Source organism: Lepisma saccharinum, chromosome 3 (genome assembly GCF_977018435.1).
Source record: "Lepisma saccharinum chromosome 3, izLepSacc3.1, whole genome shotgun sequence".
NCBI classification, from domain to species: Eukaryota; Metazoa; Arthropoda; class Insecta; order Zygentoma; family Lepismatidae; genus Lepisma; species Lepisma saccharinum.
Window position 1 is genome coordinate 27,471,727 of NC_139231.1, and position 19,323 is coordinate 27,491,049.

Genomic DNA, 19,323 nt, shown 5'->3' on the forward strand with positions numbered 1-19,323 from the left:
ACTTCCTTATCTAAATACAAAATGTATGCTCAAAGAATGAAAATGTTTCAATCTCCTCACATGGAATCAACTTAAAGTTATACAACCCGATATACGTGAAACGCTTTTACTTATTCCGATCTGACACTATTCTGTCTTATAAATGTATGTACCTCTTAGGAAAATACCACATTCAAACGGTTTTGTATATTTCTATATCTGGAAACCAATACTTGTATTCTAGCCATATATGTGTTTCCATTCAGTACCAGCTAGGCAACATGAGATATCTAAGAGAAATCTATATATCAAATCATATTCAGGTGCAATATTCTGAGCCTTATAACTTTCTTAAATCCACTACTCTACAGAATTTGTTATTTCCTGTATTCGATCCAAATTTCAAAAGTGGGAAAACCAAAAACTTGAAATTTTTAATATTTTCTGGAGGTATCACGTTTTCTCTAATGACACGTCCTGTATAAAATTAATGTTATCTACATTTCGACAACGAAATATGATGATGGCACGTTCGAAGCAAATTTATCCAAATGAGAATGCGGGGAAATATCATTTAATTCCTGACTCGGAAGGGAGGACACTGCTTAATCACATATTTGATTGGCATTTGGGAAGGCTGCGGTAATTCAATAGTACATCCAAGAATATTAAAACTAAGTTATGATTGTCCCACAAGAATTTCATGTAAAATGTCCAAATAGATGTTTCCTCTTGCAATAAAACCGTTTCTCAAGAGGTTCGAAAAGCACAATGATTATACAAAAACACATTCGAACTGTCAAGATATAGATTTAGAGATTATTCCCGCAAAGTACACATACCCTCGGACGAAGAAAAAAATTCATTTTCATTGTAATTTTTCAAATTGCAAACATACCTACTCTTTTCGACAAAATGTACATTCGTGTTATTTCACATCACAGACACATGCCTATTAATTTGCGTTCATACAAATATTTGAAAAAAGAATCTCAAGTCCGAGAAATTATGTGAACGTAAGTTAATCCAATATATATATAGCCCCAATCCCACCACTGACTCATTGACTCACTGACATATATGTTCTCCATGAAGGAAGCCCCGGAGGCGAAAAACGCCCGATTACGACCCCCCATGAAATCGTCACTTTATCCTTCCTTAAGGGTGAAAATGCCCTTTTTCACGTCCTTAGCAACCGTTGCCACGGGCATTTCTTTTGCACACATTGTTTCCTTCAATTCTTAATTGTCGAGATACATTATATTTCTCACAGATCTACAACACACAGATGAATGAACTCATGGTTTTGAGAAGGTGCCTGAAACAAGGGCGACATCTACATAATAAGGAGTTTCAGCCCAGATACAATGACGTATATATTGTTATACTCAATGCGTAAATACCTACATCGTGCTTGTTTTAACTAAATGTTTAGGGTGTATAATGACATGCAATTCTTTAGAGCTTGCCGTGCTTGTTGTTGTCCATGGAAACGGACGTTGCTAGGGAACTTAAAGAAATTTTATTTTCACCTCGAAAACTACTGTAAGAGAATTATGCTAGACTTTTCGAATTGCAAAATACGAGCATCAGAATTTATTACAGAGGCAAGGTAGGGATTTGAGGCGAATAACGGAAAACAGTTATTATCCAATTACGTTCAAAAATGTGAAAATAACAAATTCGTAAATATTGCATTTTCAATTTAGTCGCTATTCAATTCGTTAATGCAAAACATCCAACTACTTATCTTGAAACGGCTATTACTTACTCAGTTCATTATTTAGAAAATATACAATAATATTTTGAAAATTTGTACCTTATTAGAGCCCATACACACATAAAGTTACTTTCTAAACTTTTCAAATTAGCGAACTTGTACACATGTTCCCCATCATCCAATACAACATGCAGACATTTTCAAAGTCATTAAGATCATGGAGGAACCCCATCTATAACGTGATTGCGCTCACAACGTGGCCGAAGGTCACGCATGCGAGCGTACAAGACGTGGCCAAAGGCCACGTCGAAAGTACGCGAGTCCAATATATATAAAGCCCCTATCCCACCACTCACTCACTGACATAAATGTTCTCCATGAAGGAAGCCCCGGAGACGAAAAATGCCCGATTACGACCCCCCATGAAATCGTCCCAAAAGGCCGAGAAAATTAAAAAATCGCTCAATCGGCTCTTCCTTAAGGGTGAAAATGCCCTTTTTTCACGTCCTTAGCAACCGTTGCCACGGGCATTTCTTTTGCAGCACACATTGTTTCCTTCAATTCTTAATTGTCGAGATACATTATATTTCTCACAGATCAATAGCACACAGATGAATAAACCCCTGGCTTTGAAAAGGTGCCTCAAACAAGGGTGACATCTACATAATAAGGAGTTTCAGCCCAGATACAATTACGTTATACTCAATGCGTAAATATCTACATCGTGCTTGTCTTAACTAAATGTTTAGGGAGTATAATGACATGCAATTCCTTAGAGCTTGCCGTGCCTGTTGTTGTCCATGGAAACGGACGTTGCTAGGGAACTTAAAGAAAGTTTATTTTCACCCCCGAAAACTATACTGTAAGTGAATTATGCTAGACTTTTCGAATTTCAAAAAATGAGCGTCAGAATTTATTACAGAGGTGAGGTAGTAAGTTGAGGGAATGACGAAAACAATTATTATCCAATTACGTTTACAAATGTGAAAACGACAAAATATGTAAATACTGCTTTTCCAATATAGTGTCGCTATTCAATTCGTTTATATGAAATATCTAACTATTTTGAAACGGACAATATTTACCCAGTTTATTATTATGAAAAATAGACAATAATGTGTTGAATATTTGTACAATATTAGAGTACACACATAAAGTTATTTTCTAAACTTTTCGAATTAGCAAACTATACACTTGTTCCCCTTCATTCATTACAACATGCAGATATTTTCAAATTCATTAAGATCATTGAGGAACCCCATCTATAACGTGATTGGGTCCACAATGTAGCCGAAGGTCAGGCATGCGAGCGTACAAGACGTGGCCGAAGGCCACGTCGAAAGTACGCGAGTAAATTTATATATCTCTAAGGAAAAGTCCCCAACAAGAATGGCCGGTTAAGCCCAGATCTAAATAATATATAGAGACGGAGTTTTGTTCAACAAAGCGTGTTCTTCTCTAAACGAGAGGTTTAAAAGGAATGAAAAAATGGAAAAATTGTCTCTATTCTACTCTTATGCACAACAGATAAAATAATTGCACGAAATTTATTAGTTCGACATACAGTACCGCGATACCCGTTCACGTTATATCTTCATTATTTACATCTGGGCATGGATGAGGTATGGCCTTTTTAATTATCTTTAAATATGTCAATTTGTATTTTCCAGCCTGTAAATTCCAACTGTCCTCCGCATTTCTCATAGAAACTTTATCTGTCTTTCAACTAACTTCCTTATCTAAATACAAAATTTACCCTCAGAGAATGAAAATGTTTCAATCTCATCACATGCAATCAAACTTACAGATATACAACCCGATATACGTGAAATGTTTTACGTATTCCTATGTGACACTCTTCTGTCTTATAAATGTATGTTCCTCTCAAGAAAATACCACTTTCAAACAGTTTTGTATATTTCTATACCTGGAGAACATAACTTGCATTCCATCCATATATCCGGTTCCATTCAGTGCCAGCTATACAACATGATATATCTTAGACAAATCATTATATCACATCATATTCAGATGCAATATTTTGAGCTTTATATCGTTCTTAAATTCTCTAATCTACAGAATTTGCTATTTCCTGTATTCGATCCACATTTTATAAATGGGAAAACCAAAGACTTGAAAACAACCAATATTTTCAGGAGGTATCAAATTTACTCTAATGCCATGTCCTGTATAAAATTAATGTTATCTACATTTCGACAACGAAATATGATGATCGCACGTTCTTTAGAAAATTTATCCAAATGATAATGCGGGGAAATATCATGTAATTCCTGATTCCTTAGGGAGGACACTGCTTAATCACATATTTCACAGAGTAGAAAAGGGGACAAGGATATCTCAGAGATGCAAGATAGGATCATATAGAAATTTCGACTCCTCCTGCCACGCTGGCTGGCATTTGGGAATACTGCGGTAATTCTATAGTAGATACAAGAATATTAAAACCAAGTTATGATTGTCCCACAGGAATTTCGTGTAAAGTGTCCAAATAGATGTTTGCTCTTGCAATAAAACCGTTTCTCAAGAGGTTCGAAAAGCACAATGATTATACAAAACCACATTCGAACTGTCAAGACATAGATTTAGAGATTATTCCAGCAAAGTACACATACCCTCTGACGAAGAAAAAAATTCATTTTCATTGTAAGTTTTCAAATTTCAAATATACCTACTCTTTTCGACAAAATGTACATTCGTGTTATTTCACATCACAGACACATGCGTATTAATTTGCGTTCATACAAATATTTGAAAAAAAGAATCTCAAGTCCGAGATATTATGTGAACGTAAGTTAATAAATTTATATATCTCTAAGGAAAGGTCCCCAACCAGAATGGCCGGTTAAGCCCAGATCTAAATAATACGAGGCGCATGCAGAAAGTAAGTTTCCCTATTTTTTCCCGTGAAAGTAAACGTAATGAGCCGTGTAAATTGCGCATGCGCAGCAGAGCTAAGACGTATCAATCATATGCCAGGCGGACAGATCCCGACTGGCGCCAGTAGCGAGGCAGCAGTGGTCCGAAATGGAAGCTCGTATTCCTTCTACCGCCGCATGCGAGGTTCGGTCGGTGATAAAGTTGCTGAATGCACAATGCATTGCGCCAATTGACATTCATCGTCAGCTCTGTGAGGTCTATGGGCCGAACATTATGAGTAAGCAGATGGTGCGTCGCTGGTGTCGGCAGTTTTCGAAAGGTCGTCAAGGTGTCCATGATGAAGAGCGCAGTGGGCGTCCGTTCCTTATCACTGATGATCTGGTTAAGCTGGTGCGGCAGCGCATCGTAGAGAACCGTCGCTTCACGATTAAGCAGTTGAGTAGCCTTTTTCCGCAGATATCGCGATCCGTGTTGCATGAGATTGTCACGCAGCGCCTGCTGTTCAAAAAATTGTGTGCCAAGTGGGTGCCGAAAAACCTGACAAAAGAACACAAAATGAAACGTTCAGGAGCAGCACTGACATTCCTGCAACGGTACCATGATGACGGCGATGATTTCCTCGACAGGATCGTCACGGGCGATGAGACGTGGATTTCGCACTTCACCCCGGAAACCAAGCAGCAGTCAATGCATTGGCGGCATAGTGGATCTCCGGTCAAGAAGAAATTCAAACAGACGCTGTCGGTAGAGAAATTAATGTGCACCGTGTTTTGGGACAGGAAGGGCATTTTGCTCATTGACTTCCTCCTCATAGGTGAAACGGTGAACGCTGACCATTACTGTGAAACACTAAGGAAATTGCGACGTGCCATTCAAAACAAGAGGCGTGGCATGCTTACTGCAGGTGTTGTACTCCTCCATGACAATGCTCGTCCACATACGGCTCGGCGCACATCAGCTGTTTTGACGGAATTTGGCTGGGAGTTGTTTGATTATCCACCTTACAGTCCTGATCTGGCTCCCAGCGATTTTCACGTTTTCTTGAAATTCATGTCCTCCGGTGAGCGTTTAGGTAACGACGAAGAGCTAAAGACGTCTGTCACACGCTGGTTCCATTCATAGGCGGCAGAGTTCTACGACAGTGAGATCCAAACGTTGATACCACGATACGACAAATGTCTGAATTCTGGTGGTTGCTAACTTGAAAAATAGCTGAACCTTTCCTGTACCTGTTGCCAATAAACGGTTTCCTGAAACTGAGTTGTTGTTTTTTTTAAAAAAAAAATAGGGAAACATACTTTCTGGATGCGCCTCGTATATAGATACGGAGTTTTGTTCAAGAAAGACTGTTCTTCTCTAAACGAGAGGTTTAAAAGGAATGAAAAAATGGAAAAATTGTCTCTATTCTACTCTTATGCACAACAGATAAAATAATTGCACGAAATTTATTAGTTCGAGATACAGTACCGCGATACCCGTTCACGTTAAATCTTCATTATTTACATCTGGGCATGGATGAGGTATGGCCTTTTTAATTATCTTTAACTATGTCAATTTGTATTTTCCAGTCTGCAAATTCCAACTGTCCTCCGCATTTCTCATAGAAACTTTATCTCCCTTTCATCTAACTTCCTTATCTAAAAACAAAATTTACCCTCAGAGAATGAAAATGTTTCAATCTCATCACATGCAATCAAGCGTACAGATATACAATCCGATATACGTGAAATGTTTTACGTATTCCTATGCGACACTCTTCTGTCTTTTCAATGTGTGTTCCTCTCAAGAAAATACCACTTTCAAACGGTTTTGTATATTTCTATATCCGGAGAACATAACTTGCATTCCATCCATATATCCGGTTCCATTCAGTACCAGCTATACAACATGATATATCTTAGACAAATCTATATATCAAATCATATTCAGGTGCAATATTTTGAGCTTTATAACGTTCTTAAATTCTCCACTCTACAGAATTTGCTATTTTCTGTATTCGATCAACATTTTATAAATGGGAAAACCAAAGACTTGAAAACTTCCAATATTTTCAGGAGGTATAAAATTTTCTCTAATGCCATGTCCTGTATAAAATTAATGTTATCTACATTTCGAAAACGAAATATGATGATCGCACGTTCTAAGCAAATTTATCCAAATGAGAATGCGGGGAAATATCATGTAATTCCTGAATCCGAAGGGAGGACACTGCTTAATCACATATTTCACAGAGTAGAAAAGCGGACAAGGATATCTCAGAGATGCAAGATAGGATCATATAGAAATTTCGACTGTTCCTGCCACGCTGGCTGGCATTTGGAAATACTGCGGTAATTCTATAGTAGATACAAGAATAATAAAACTAAGTTATGATTGTCCCACAGGAATTTCATGTAAAGTGTACAAATGTTTATTTTTTCTTACGACGAAAACCGTTTCTCAAAGTGTTCGATATGCACAATGATTATACCATACCGCATTCGAACTGTTGAAATATGGCTTTGCAGGTTAAACCCACAAAGTACACCTAGCCTCTGAAGACGAAAACATTCATCTTGCATTTTAATTTTTTAAATTGCAAATATACCAATTCTTTTCGACAAAATATACATTCGTGTTATTTTACATCACAGACACATGCCTATTAATTTGCGCACAAATTTATAATTAAAAGAAAGAATTTCAAGTCCGAGATATTATGTGAACGTAAGTTAATAAATATATATATATAGCTAAGGAAAAGTACAGAACCAGAATTGCGGATTAAACCCAGATCTAAATCATATTGAAAATCTGAGTTTTGTTCAACAAACATGTTCTTCTCTAAACGAGAAATTTAAAAGGAGTCAAGAACTGGAGAAATTTTCACTGCTCTTGTCTTATGCACAACAGAAAAATAATTGCACGAAATTAATTTGTTCGAGATACAGTACCTCGATACCCGTTTACGTTATATCGTCAAAATTTAGATCTCGGCATGGATGAGGTATGGCCTTCTTAGTTATCTTTAAATATGTCAATTTGTATTTTCCAGCCTGTAAATTCCAACTGTCCTCCGCTTTTCTCATAGAAACTTTATCTGACATTCAACTAACTTCCTTATCTAAATACAAAATTTAACCTCAAAGAATGAAAATGTTTCAATCTCATCACATGGGATCAACTTACAGTTATACAACCCGATATACGTGAAATGCATTTACTTATTCCGATCTGACACTATTCTGTCTTATAAATGTATGTTCGTCTTAGGAATATACCACATTCAAACGGTTTTGTATATTTCTATAGCTGGAAACCAATACTTGTATTTAGCCATATATGTGACTCCATTCAGTACCAGCTAGGCAACATGAGATTTCTTAGAGAAATCTATATATCAAATCATATTCAGTTGCTATATTCTAAGCCTTATAACGTTCTTAAATCCACTACCCTACGGAATTTGCTATTTCCTGTATTCGATCCACATTTCAAAAGTGGGAAAACAAAAAACTTGAAATCTTTCAATATTTTCTGGAGGTATCACATTTTCTCTAATGACACGTCCTGTATAAAATTAATGTTATCTAGATTTAGAAAACGAAATATGTTAACCGCATGTTCTTAAGCAAATTTATCCTAATGATAATGCGGGGAAATATCATGAAATTCTTTATTCGGAAGGGAGGACACTGCTTTATCACATATTTCACAGAATAGAAAAAGGGACAAGGATATATCAGAGATGCAAAATATGATCATATAAAATTTTCCGACTCTTCCTGCCACGTTGACTGGCTTTTGGGAAGGCTGCGGTAGTTCAATAGTACATCCAAGAATATTAAAACTAAGTTATGATTGTCCCACAGGAATTTCATGTAAAGTGTCCAAATAGATGTTTCCTCTTGCAATAAAACCGTTTCTCAAGAGGTTCGAAAAGCACAATGATTATACAAAACCACATTCGAACTGTCAAGATATAGATTTAGAGATTATTCCCGCAAAGTACACATACCTCTGACGAAGAAAAAATTTCATTTTCATTGTAATTTTTCAAATTGCAAATATACCTATTCTTTTCGACAAAATGTACATTCGTGTTATTTCACATCACAGACACATGCCTATTAATTTGCGTTCATACAAATATTTGAAAAAAGAATCTCAAGTCCGAGATATTATGTGAACGTAAGTTAATAAATTTATATATATATCTAAGGAAAAGTACAGAACCAGAATTGCAGGTTAAATCCAGATCTAAATCATATTGAAAAACTGAGTTTTGTTCAACAAACATGTTCTTCTCCAAACGAGAAATTTAAAAGGAGTCAAGAAATGTTGAAATTTTCTCTACTCTTGTCTTATGCACAACAGAAAAATAATTGCACGAAATTCATTTGTTCGAGATACATTACCTCGATACCCGTTTACGTTATATCGTCAATATTTAGATCTCGGCATAGATGAGGTATGGCCTTCTTAGTTATCTTTAAATATGTCAATTTGTATTTTCCAGCCTGTAAATTCCAACTGTCCTCCGCATTTCTCATAGAAACTTTATCTGCCTTTCAACTAACTTTCATATCTAATACAAAATTTATGCTCAAAGAATTAAAATGTTTCAATCTCATTACATGGAATCAACTTACAGTTATACAACCCAATATACGTGAAATGGTTTTACTTATTCCGATCTGACACTATTCTGTCTTATAAATGTATGTTCCTCTTAGGAAAATACCACATTCAAACGGTTTTGTATATTTCTATATCTGGAAACCAATACTTGTATTCTAGCCATATATGTGATTCCATTCAGTACCAGCTAGGTAGGCAACATGAGATATCTAAAAGAAATCTATATGTCAAATCATATTCAGGTGCAATATTCTGAGCTTTATAACGTTCTTAAATTCTCTACTCTACAGAATTTGCTATTTCCTGTATTCGATCCAAATTTTATAAATGGGAAAACCAAAGACTTGAAAACAACCAATATTTTCAAGAGGTATCAAATTTTCTCTAATGAAATGCCCTATATAAAGTTTGTTATCTACATTTCGACAACGAAATATGATGATCGCACGTTCTAAGCAAATTTATACAAATGAGTATGCGGGGAAATATCATGTAATTCCTGATTCCGAAGGGAGGACACTGCTTAATCACATATTTCACAGAGTAGAAAAGGGGACAAGGATATCTCAGAGACGCAAGATAAAATCATATAGAAATTTCGACTGTTCCTGCCACGCTGGTTGGCATTTGGGAATGCTGCGGTAATTCTATAGTAGATGCAAGAATATTAAAACTAATTTATGATTGTCCCACAGGAATTTCATGTAAAGTGTACAAATGTTTATTTTTTCTTACAACGAAAACCGTTTCTCAAAGTGTGCGATAAGCATTATGATTATACCGTACCGTAATCGAACTGTTGAAATATGGGCTTGCAGGATAAACCCACAAAATACACATAGCCTCTGACGACAAAAACATCCACATTGCATTGTAATTTTTCAAATTGCAAATATATCAACTCTTTTTGACAAAATATACATTCGTGTTATTTTACATCACAGACACATGCCTATTAATTTGCGCATAAATGTATAATTAAAAGAAAGAATTTCAAGTCCGAGATATTATGTGAACGTAAGTTAATAAATTTATATATATATATATCTAAGGAAAAGTACAGAACCAGAATTGCAGGTTAAACCCAGATCTAAATCATATTGAAAAACTGAGTTTTGTTCAACAAACATGTTCTTCTCCAAACGAGAAATTTAAAAGGAGTCAAGAAATGTTGAAATTTTCTCTACTCTTGTCTTATGCACAACAGAAAAATAATTGCACGAAATTCATTTGTTCGAGATACAGTACCTCGATACCCGTTTACGTTATATCGTCAATATTTAGATCTCGGCATGGATGAGGTATGGCCTTCTTAGTTATCTTTAAATATGTCAATTTGTAATTTCCAGCCTGTAAATTCCAACTGTCCTCCGCTTTTCTCATAGAAACTTTATCTGCCTTTCAACTAACTTCCTTATCTAAATACAAAATGTATGCTCAAAGAATGAAAATGTTTCAATCTCCTCACATGGAATCAACTTAAAGTTATACAACCCGATATACGTGAAACGCTTTTACTTATTCCGATCTGACACTATTCTGTCTTATAAATGTATGTACCTCTTAGGAAAATACCACATTCAAACGATTTTGTATATTTCTATATCTGGAAACCAATACTTGTATTCTAGCCATATATGTGTTTCCATTCAGTACCAGCTAGGCAACATGAGATATCTAAGAGAAATCTATATATCAAATCATATTCAGGTGCAATATTCTGAGCCTTATAACTTTCTTAAATCCACTACTCTACAGAATTTGCTATTTCCTGTATTCGATCCAAATTTCAAAAGTGGGAAAACCAAAAACTTGAAATTTTTAATATTTTCTGGAGGTATCACATTTTCCCTAATTACACGTCCTGTATAAAATTAATGTTATCTACATTTCGACAACGAAATATTTTTGACCGCACGTTCTTAAGCAAATTTATCCTAATGAGAATGCGGGGAAATATCATTAAATTCTTTATTCGGAAGGGAGGACACTGCTTAATCACATATTTCACAGAGTAGAAAAGCGGACAAGGATATCTCAGAGATGCAAGATAGGATCATATAGAAATTTCGACTGTTCCTGCCACGCTGGCTGACATTTGGGAATGCTGCGGTAATTCTATAGTAGATGCAAGAATATTAAAACTAAGTTATGATTGTCCCACAGGAATTTCATGTAAAGTGAACAAATGTTTATTTTTTCTTACAATGAAAACCGTTTCTCAAATTGTTCGATAAGCACAATGATTATACCATACCGTATTCGAACTGTTGAAATATGGCTTTGCAAGATAAACCCACAAAGTACACATAGCCTCTGATGACAAAAACATTCATTTTTCAAATTGCAAATATACCAACTCTTTTCGACAAAATATACATTCGTGTTATTTTACATCACAGACACTTGCTTATTAATTTCCGCACAAATTTATAATTAAAAGAAAGAATTTCAAGTCCGAGATATTATGTGAACGTAAGTTAATAAATTTATATATATATATATATATATATATATATATATCTAAGGAAAAGTACAGAACCAGAATTGCGGGATAAACCCAGATCTTAATCATATTGAAAAACTGAGTTTTGTTCAACAAACATGTTCTTCTCTAAACAAGAAATTTAAAAGGAGTCAAGAAATGTTGAAATTCTCTCTACTCTTGCCTTATGCACAACAGAAAAATAATTGCACGAAATTCATTTGTTCGAGATACAGTACCTCGATACCCGTTTACGTTATATCGTCAATATTTAGATCTCGGCATGGATGAGGTATGGCCTTCTTAGTTATCTTTAAATATGTCAATTTGTATTTTCCGGCCTGTAAATTCCAACTGTCCTCCGCTTTTCTCATAGAAACTTTATCTGACTTTCAACTAACTTCCTTATCTAAATACAAAATGTATGCTCAAAGAATGAAAATGTTTCAATCTCCTCACATGGAATCAACTTACAGTTATACAACCCGATATACGTGAAACGCTTTTACTTATTCCGATCTGACACTATTCTGTCTTATAAATGTATGTACCTCTTAGGAAAATACCACATTCAAACGGTTTTGTATATTTCTATATCTGGAAACCAATACTTGTATTCTAGCCATATATGTGTTTCCATTCAGTACCAGCTAGGCAACATGAGATATCTAAGAGAAATCTATATATCAAATCATATTCAGGTGCAATATTCTGAGCCTTATAACTTTCTTAAATCCACTACTCTACAGAATTTGCTATTTCCTGTATTCGATCCAAATTTCAAAAGTGGGAAAACCAAAAACTTGAAATTTTTAATATTTTCTGAAGGTATCACGTTTTCTCTAATGACACGTCCTGTATAAAATTAATGTTATCTACATTTCGACAACGAAATATGATGATGGCACGTTCGAAGCAAATTTATCCAAATGAGAATGCGGGGAAATATCATGTAATTCCTGATTCGGAAGGGAGGACACTGCTTTAGCACATATCTCACAGAGTAGAAACCTTCGCCACAGACATGAAAGTTAGTAACATTTCTTCAAGCATTCGCGGTTCACCTGACACGGCGTGGTGTCACCGCATGTACCGCTGAACTATAGCTACAAATTATATGAATTGTGGACACTCTAAATTATTGAAATACTTACTGGATTATGTTTGATTGAATATCCACTGATGACATGCTAGATTAATACATTAAACACAAATTAAAACAGACTACAATGAAATACCACAGAAATATTTAGAGATAAGATACAAATTGATACGTTGGTGTCCATAAAACATCTTCAGGGGCGGCGGAAGGAGATAAATGGCTCTGCAGAGATAGTCACTTCGTCGCCTCCCATTTCAGAAAAACTTTCAATATATTAATAAAAATATTAATAGAAAAATAACATATGTTTTGATTGATTGATTGATTTGCTTTATTTTGCTTCGCTTTTTGTGCTACTTTTGGCTAATTGACGAAAATGGGGATGAGCGATGATGAGATGAAATTGATGAATGGACACTCACAAACAACCATGCACAGGCCAAGATTCGAACCTGGCGTGCTTCCTAGCTCGATGTGCTAACCAGTCTGCCACAGGGGCCGGCATATTAACTTATGTAAGGTTTACAATTGCTGCTTTTCTTTTTTAAATGCCAATAAAATAATATGCCCTCGCTGTGTGTGTTTTGGGGAAGGAGTATTAAAGAAAATCTTACTGGGGAAATTTTAACTTTATTTTAGGTAGGCGGCGACACCCAGGATTTTAAGAGAGTTTATCTCAAAACTGCTCTGTAAAATATAAGCATTATTTCTACTTTTTTTTATCAAAAATTTAAGACCTGGCTCTCTCCCGAGTTTCTAAATAAAAGCATGACAACAATCATTGTTGCAAGGTGTCAAACCACGCATGTTGCTCAGTTTTTCACACAACTTGTAAATATGATATTACTACGAAACACTTTTCTTTAAAAACTAAATTTGATGTCAAATTTTGTCAGAGTTTCCAGGGTAAAACTTGAAATACAGGGTGGCTAAAAAAGAACGCATGATTTTCGAATAAGTGTAGTGTCGTTGATTTTCAAGATAAACGTATTATTAACACCAAAACCATCGGTAATAAATGCAGTTTGGATAAGTATGCAGGGATGGTTTAAGTATGGAAGATGATGTCGGAAAAATGACGTCATTGTTGCTGTCCCTGGCACGTAATCTCACGTTTCGGCGATGTCTCGTGGCCCCACGCTCCCCAGATTTGTCTGTCTGCGACTTCTTTACGTGGGGTTACCTCAAGCTGAAAGTTTCCGTTCGTGAAGGAATGACAGCTGTACCAGACCAAATGTTGGCAAGGACAATGCGGAACTTTGAGAGGCTCCAGATGTGTGCAGCAACAATAACGTCATCTTTCCATACTTAAATCATCACCGTATACCAATCCAAACTGCATTTCATAACGATGGCTTTGGTGTTAATAAAACGTTTGTATGTTGAAAATCAACGACGTTACACTTATTCCAAAAACGTGAGTTCTTTTTGCGCCACTCTGTACAAGAAAACGTTAGGACCCTTGACAACAAGCCAAAACTGATAATTTTATTTCATTCATTTTTAATAGGGCGAAGTGATTTTTTTTGTCATGGCTGCCATTAAATAGCCAATTCAAAGTTTTTGATTCGTTGTGGCCAACGCCCTGGCGGTTGCCTGGTGTGCAAGACCATTCCGCTGCTCCTGATGATATTGCATGAAAATAACACTAACATACTTGTCAAAACACGTCTAAATGCGTCAAAAGGTAAATCCATACACAAAACATACATGGTACTTACATCAGCAACTTACCTTACAATACATCACTAAATTAGGCAAGATATATTTAAATAAATTCGAGTTTGTGGGAAGAATTTACCTTCAGGGTAGACTCATGAGTAGATAACGGATTTCTAGATCCACACACTTTCCTTTTTCTTTTACGTTCTAGATATATACTCTTTACTGCTCTTTCCGTTTCATCAAACAGCATTCCTCTTCTGAAATTGTGCAGGACACCTAAAATGCCTATATGAAGCCTATATGAAGCCCTATTTTGACCGGAAAAACGCCTTTTAAACCTTTCGTGTTACTTTAAAAATAACTTTTATTAAAAACGACCCTTAAGAACCAATCCAAGCGGCAAAGATGCAATGAAACAACAAGTGGTGTCAGCGATCTGTGCAAATTTCAGCCATCTTCCAGCCTGCGTCACGAAATTAAAAAGGGAAGTGAACTGACTGGATGAGGCATTCTGCGTTGTTAAATTATGTGCTTCCCAGGCAATTAAATGGGTCGTAGATGCAACATACCAATCAAAAATGCAGGCTGTTTTGGGCCGGAAACCTAGCTACAAAATCATTCCGTATTAAAACAGGACCGGCATTATTCCTGGCCCTCAACGGTGTAAGAGCGCGGGAAGATTTGAAGAATACCTCCGTCTGATTGGCTGTTTCGAGTGCCTCCCGTGGCGGATAGAAAAAGCAATCCTGCAAGTGACCAATCACGTCGCCTATTTCCCCCATTGATATAACACTTACCCGAAAGAGGAGGGTTTGTGCAGGAAAGTACAACTGCCCTAGTATAGAGGCTGTTTATTAAGGAGAGAAGACCACTGCGAACCTGCCTGCAGTTTGAGTTTTGAGTTTGAGGGGGTTTTAGCCCACTTTATACACACATAGACTAATCTGGACGGGACATACAGTTTGAAGTAGGATACGAACCACTGTGTGCCTCCAAAGGATATCGACACCTACGACCTTTCGAAACTTCTTGAGAAGAGACAGACTTCTATAAATACGAGACGACACCGATAGTCTCGTCTAATTTGAGATTTTTAGTAATTGAGAACGAAAGGTATGTGAATATTCTACCTGAATAGAAACCGCTTTACTGTACTACATATTCAAATGTACCACATTCATCGTAGTGTGACTTCATTTAGAGATTGCACCTCTTGCTTAATATGTAAAAAAACTACCTTGTTATTTTATTTTAATGTTTTTTGTTGTTTGTTTTACGTACTTAAATCTCATTTATAAACTGAATGAATGATCCTTTCGATATGCATACTTTCCCTTCCAACCGAGATGATACTGAGAACGAGGCAGACATTTCCAAAATGTTTCATTTCAAGTTTAAGTCCACTTTGCGCTTAGTGATTATAGCCAGGACTGAAACTATGCCTTAGAGTGAAAAAGAACCACTAAGCCAATAAGCCTCCCTTGGGAAACGAACCAGCATTCTTTTGACTACAAGGCAGCAGCATTAGTAACTCCACTATCGAACGTAACTTCGTTGCATCTCGTTATCATCACAACAATATAACCTCACTTACTGATTTGAGAAGGTGGGTTGCTGCTGCCCTCTGCCCTCAGTTTCCAGTGCGTACATGTCGTGTTCCTCCTGTGCTGTTACTGGCTGTGCTTGATTTGCGAAAGGAGAATCATGGGGAGCAGCAGGATAGGTAGCAAAAGGTGTTCAAGAATCCTTTCTTCTTGATTGATTGATTGATTTGAATCATTTTACTTCCCTTTTGTGTCATTTTGGCTAATTGGGAAGTTGAGGATGATGATAATAATTGATAATAATTCATTGAATTAATTTATGTAATACATGTAAATTATTAGTAAATTTAAATAATGGAGTAAAGTGATGAATTTGCTTCATTCTTCTTAGCTTTTGTCCCACTTTTAGCTAATTGCAAAGATGGGGACGAGTGATATGATGAAACTGAGGATTGGACACTCAGAAACAAACATCCATGTCCAGGCCGGGATTCGAGCACGGGACCCCTGTCGTCGTAGCGCGAGAGTAAAGTTATGAACTTCGATCTTTGGCAGAAAATAGCCCTGTTCAAACTATAGACCAGTCAAAATTAGTGCCTGTGCAATACAAATCCTGTTCTTTAACTCTCTTTCAGAAAATATATTTAAATCACTCACATATCTGCATGTTTTAATTAGCCTCGTATTGGAATTAAAGTTGTTTTGTGTGCACTTCGGCTTTTTAACATTTCATACTTTATATGAATTTGACAATCGCCTTCCGCCTTTCATAGGCTAATCGTGATAATGAGAATGGATTACTGTTACATTAAATTTACACACAGAACTCGAACCCGGAACCTTCGGTGGCGAGATCATGAATAGATTGATTTGCTTTATGTTACTTTTTGCCACTTTTGGTTAATTTGCGAAGATGGGGATGAGTAATGACATGATGAAATTGATGAATGGACACTCACAAATATCCATGCTCAGGCCGGGATTCGAACCCGGTACCCCTGGCTTCGCAGTGCGATGTGCTAACCACTCCGACACGGAGGCTGGCTGATTCATGAATAAACTCGCCTACTAGGTCGCAGAGATGAACTATTCATATTGTAAACATTGTTTTAATATTCGCTGATAAATACACACAAGCATTTCTCACGACCATTAGATTATGCCAACGCTACTCACTCGTAGCTCCCCAATTTCCTCACGATGGTGGGTTGCCACCGGTCCTATACACAGGCCGAAAATCCAGAGACTGAACCCGGGCGGACTTGAAGCCAAAGCGAGGGTTTGAGATAGGGTGCATGAATAGGTGTAAGATAGGTTAGGGACGTGCCAAAACTTTAGGGACTTAGGTTTTCCAGGGTTAATCTTGTACTGACTCTTAAATAATTGCGTGTATTACTGTTTTCCGTACAGCAATCTCTATAACTTCACAAGCTATGTTTGTCTCACTATTTTAACACTAAAGCAGCAATATAACCAACGAAAATTAATGTAGTGCGTCCTGATATTTCGAATTTGTTCTCTTGTAAAAACAGTAAAATTTGACTTATGTCTTTCTCCTGGACTCTTCAAAGATATTCCTTGTTTCACAGGTTTTTTATTTCACCTAATTTCGTTACTTTCCCTTTCTTCCATGGAGGGACAACTGGACATTTCTAATGTTGCTTTAAATCGATATTTACAAAGTCTTAAAATACACTAAATGGAATCTCTCTATGGTTTATAGTTAACTACATAGTGACAGGTTAACTAAGATCGATTCTTTCTAGCTGGCAAGAAAGAGAATGTGACTGAGAAAAATTGTGGTGCATTTACTTATTATTTGGTAGGTCTATTGTCTATCAGTCTAACAAATTTTCTTCGTAGCTCTTGCTTGAAACAAATAGACTGGCAGTGAGGAGCAAGAAATTTCCATGAACAATGCAAGGTAAATAGTAGAATAAATGAAATTAAAGGCAAGAACAAGATTGTTGACGAGGATTTGAGTAGAGAAAAAATACAGAATATTAAAATTAACAATCTGAATTATTAAGTATGAATGAATGAATTAGTTTTTTTTTTTTAGGTGTGTCGGTGCATATGACCATTTTGCACCTTTCAAAGTATGCGAACAAAAATTCCCTCATCTTCAATTTTTGCTGAGAGTTTAAAAAGGGGGTGCAAAAAGCCCTTAGAGAATGGTTAAAAGTGCAAGGTTGTAAATGGATATGCAAAGGACACATTAAAAAGGCAAGGAGATATTGAAAACTTTCTCAGAAACAGTATAAAAGGCCCTTGCTCCTGAAAAAGCTAATTAAAAATTAACCACTTTTATATGTGCGAGGTGAAAGGTGTTAATTTTTACTTACATGTGCCCCCTCCCCCAAACTATTGATCAACTTAAGGCCGGATCACACGGAACTGGACATCCAGTACGAATGCCCTAGTTGGCGCTTGACTAGCTATCCATCTGCTAGTTTTCACCTCACACGATACTTGTTGTCGTTCTTGTCGGTATTATTTTGTATCCAAGACATTGCACAGAGCAGACGACAATATTTTAGATGGACGAGCAATTTGAATAACGGTGTAGGGAAATTTACTGCTGTTATTAAAAATTAAAAGAGAAAACTATGGACTAGAAATTGTCTCGAATGAAAATTTATTAATCAATGCGTGCTGAGCAACATGTATCAAACATTTCATAAATTTGTAATAATAAGGATTTTCATTATCGGCTAATCATATTTGTCACGTACAACTCTCATCGCTTTACATAAATACCAAAATATTAACACGAATGCACATCATCTCTGTTACTTTTCGTTTTATGGAGATGCGAACAAAAACAACAAACACTCGGAAACCACAAACAAAAACTTTTCTTTCGCAAACTCACAGATTATCTTCGCATGGCGAAACTTCGCTCTGATTGGCTGTTTCACAGAATCCAGTCGAGGGAAGCAAGTTTAAATTAGAACGTAGCCTATTCCTCAAAACCAGTCAAACACCCACCGCGGCGGCCATGATTTCCACTGGAAATCCAGTTCCGTGTGCATCGGCCTTTAGCTACGTCTCTGCCAGTAAACAATAGTTATAAAATTTTACCATCCTTGCCCGATTGAAAACTGAGAAAGTCCCATTATATAGAGAGACACACACATGAAAAATATTTTTTAGAAAAGAAGAAGAAATATGGGTCTGACTGCCACGCGGGAAATCTGTCATAAATTCCAGATTGGGGGGAGGGTGCGTGTGCGTGTGCGTGTGCGTATGTGAACTGCTCTTAGGCTCAATGGGTAGCTGGAGACAATTCTGGTAGCATGGAACTGTA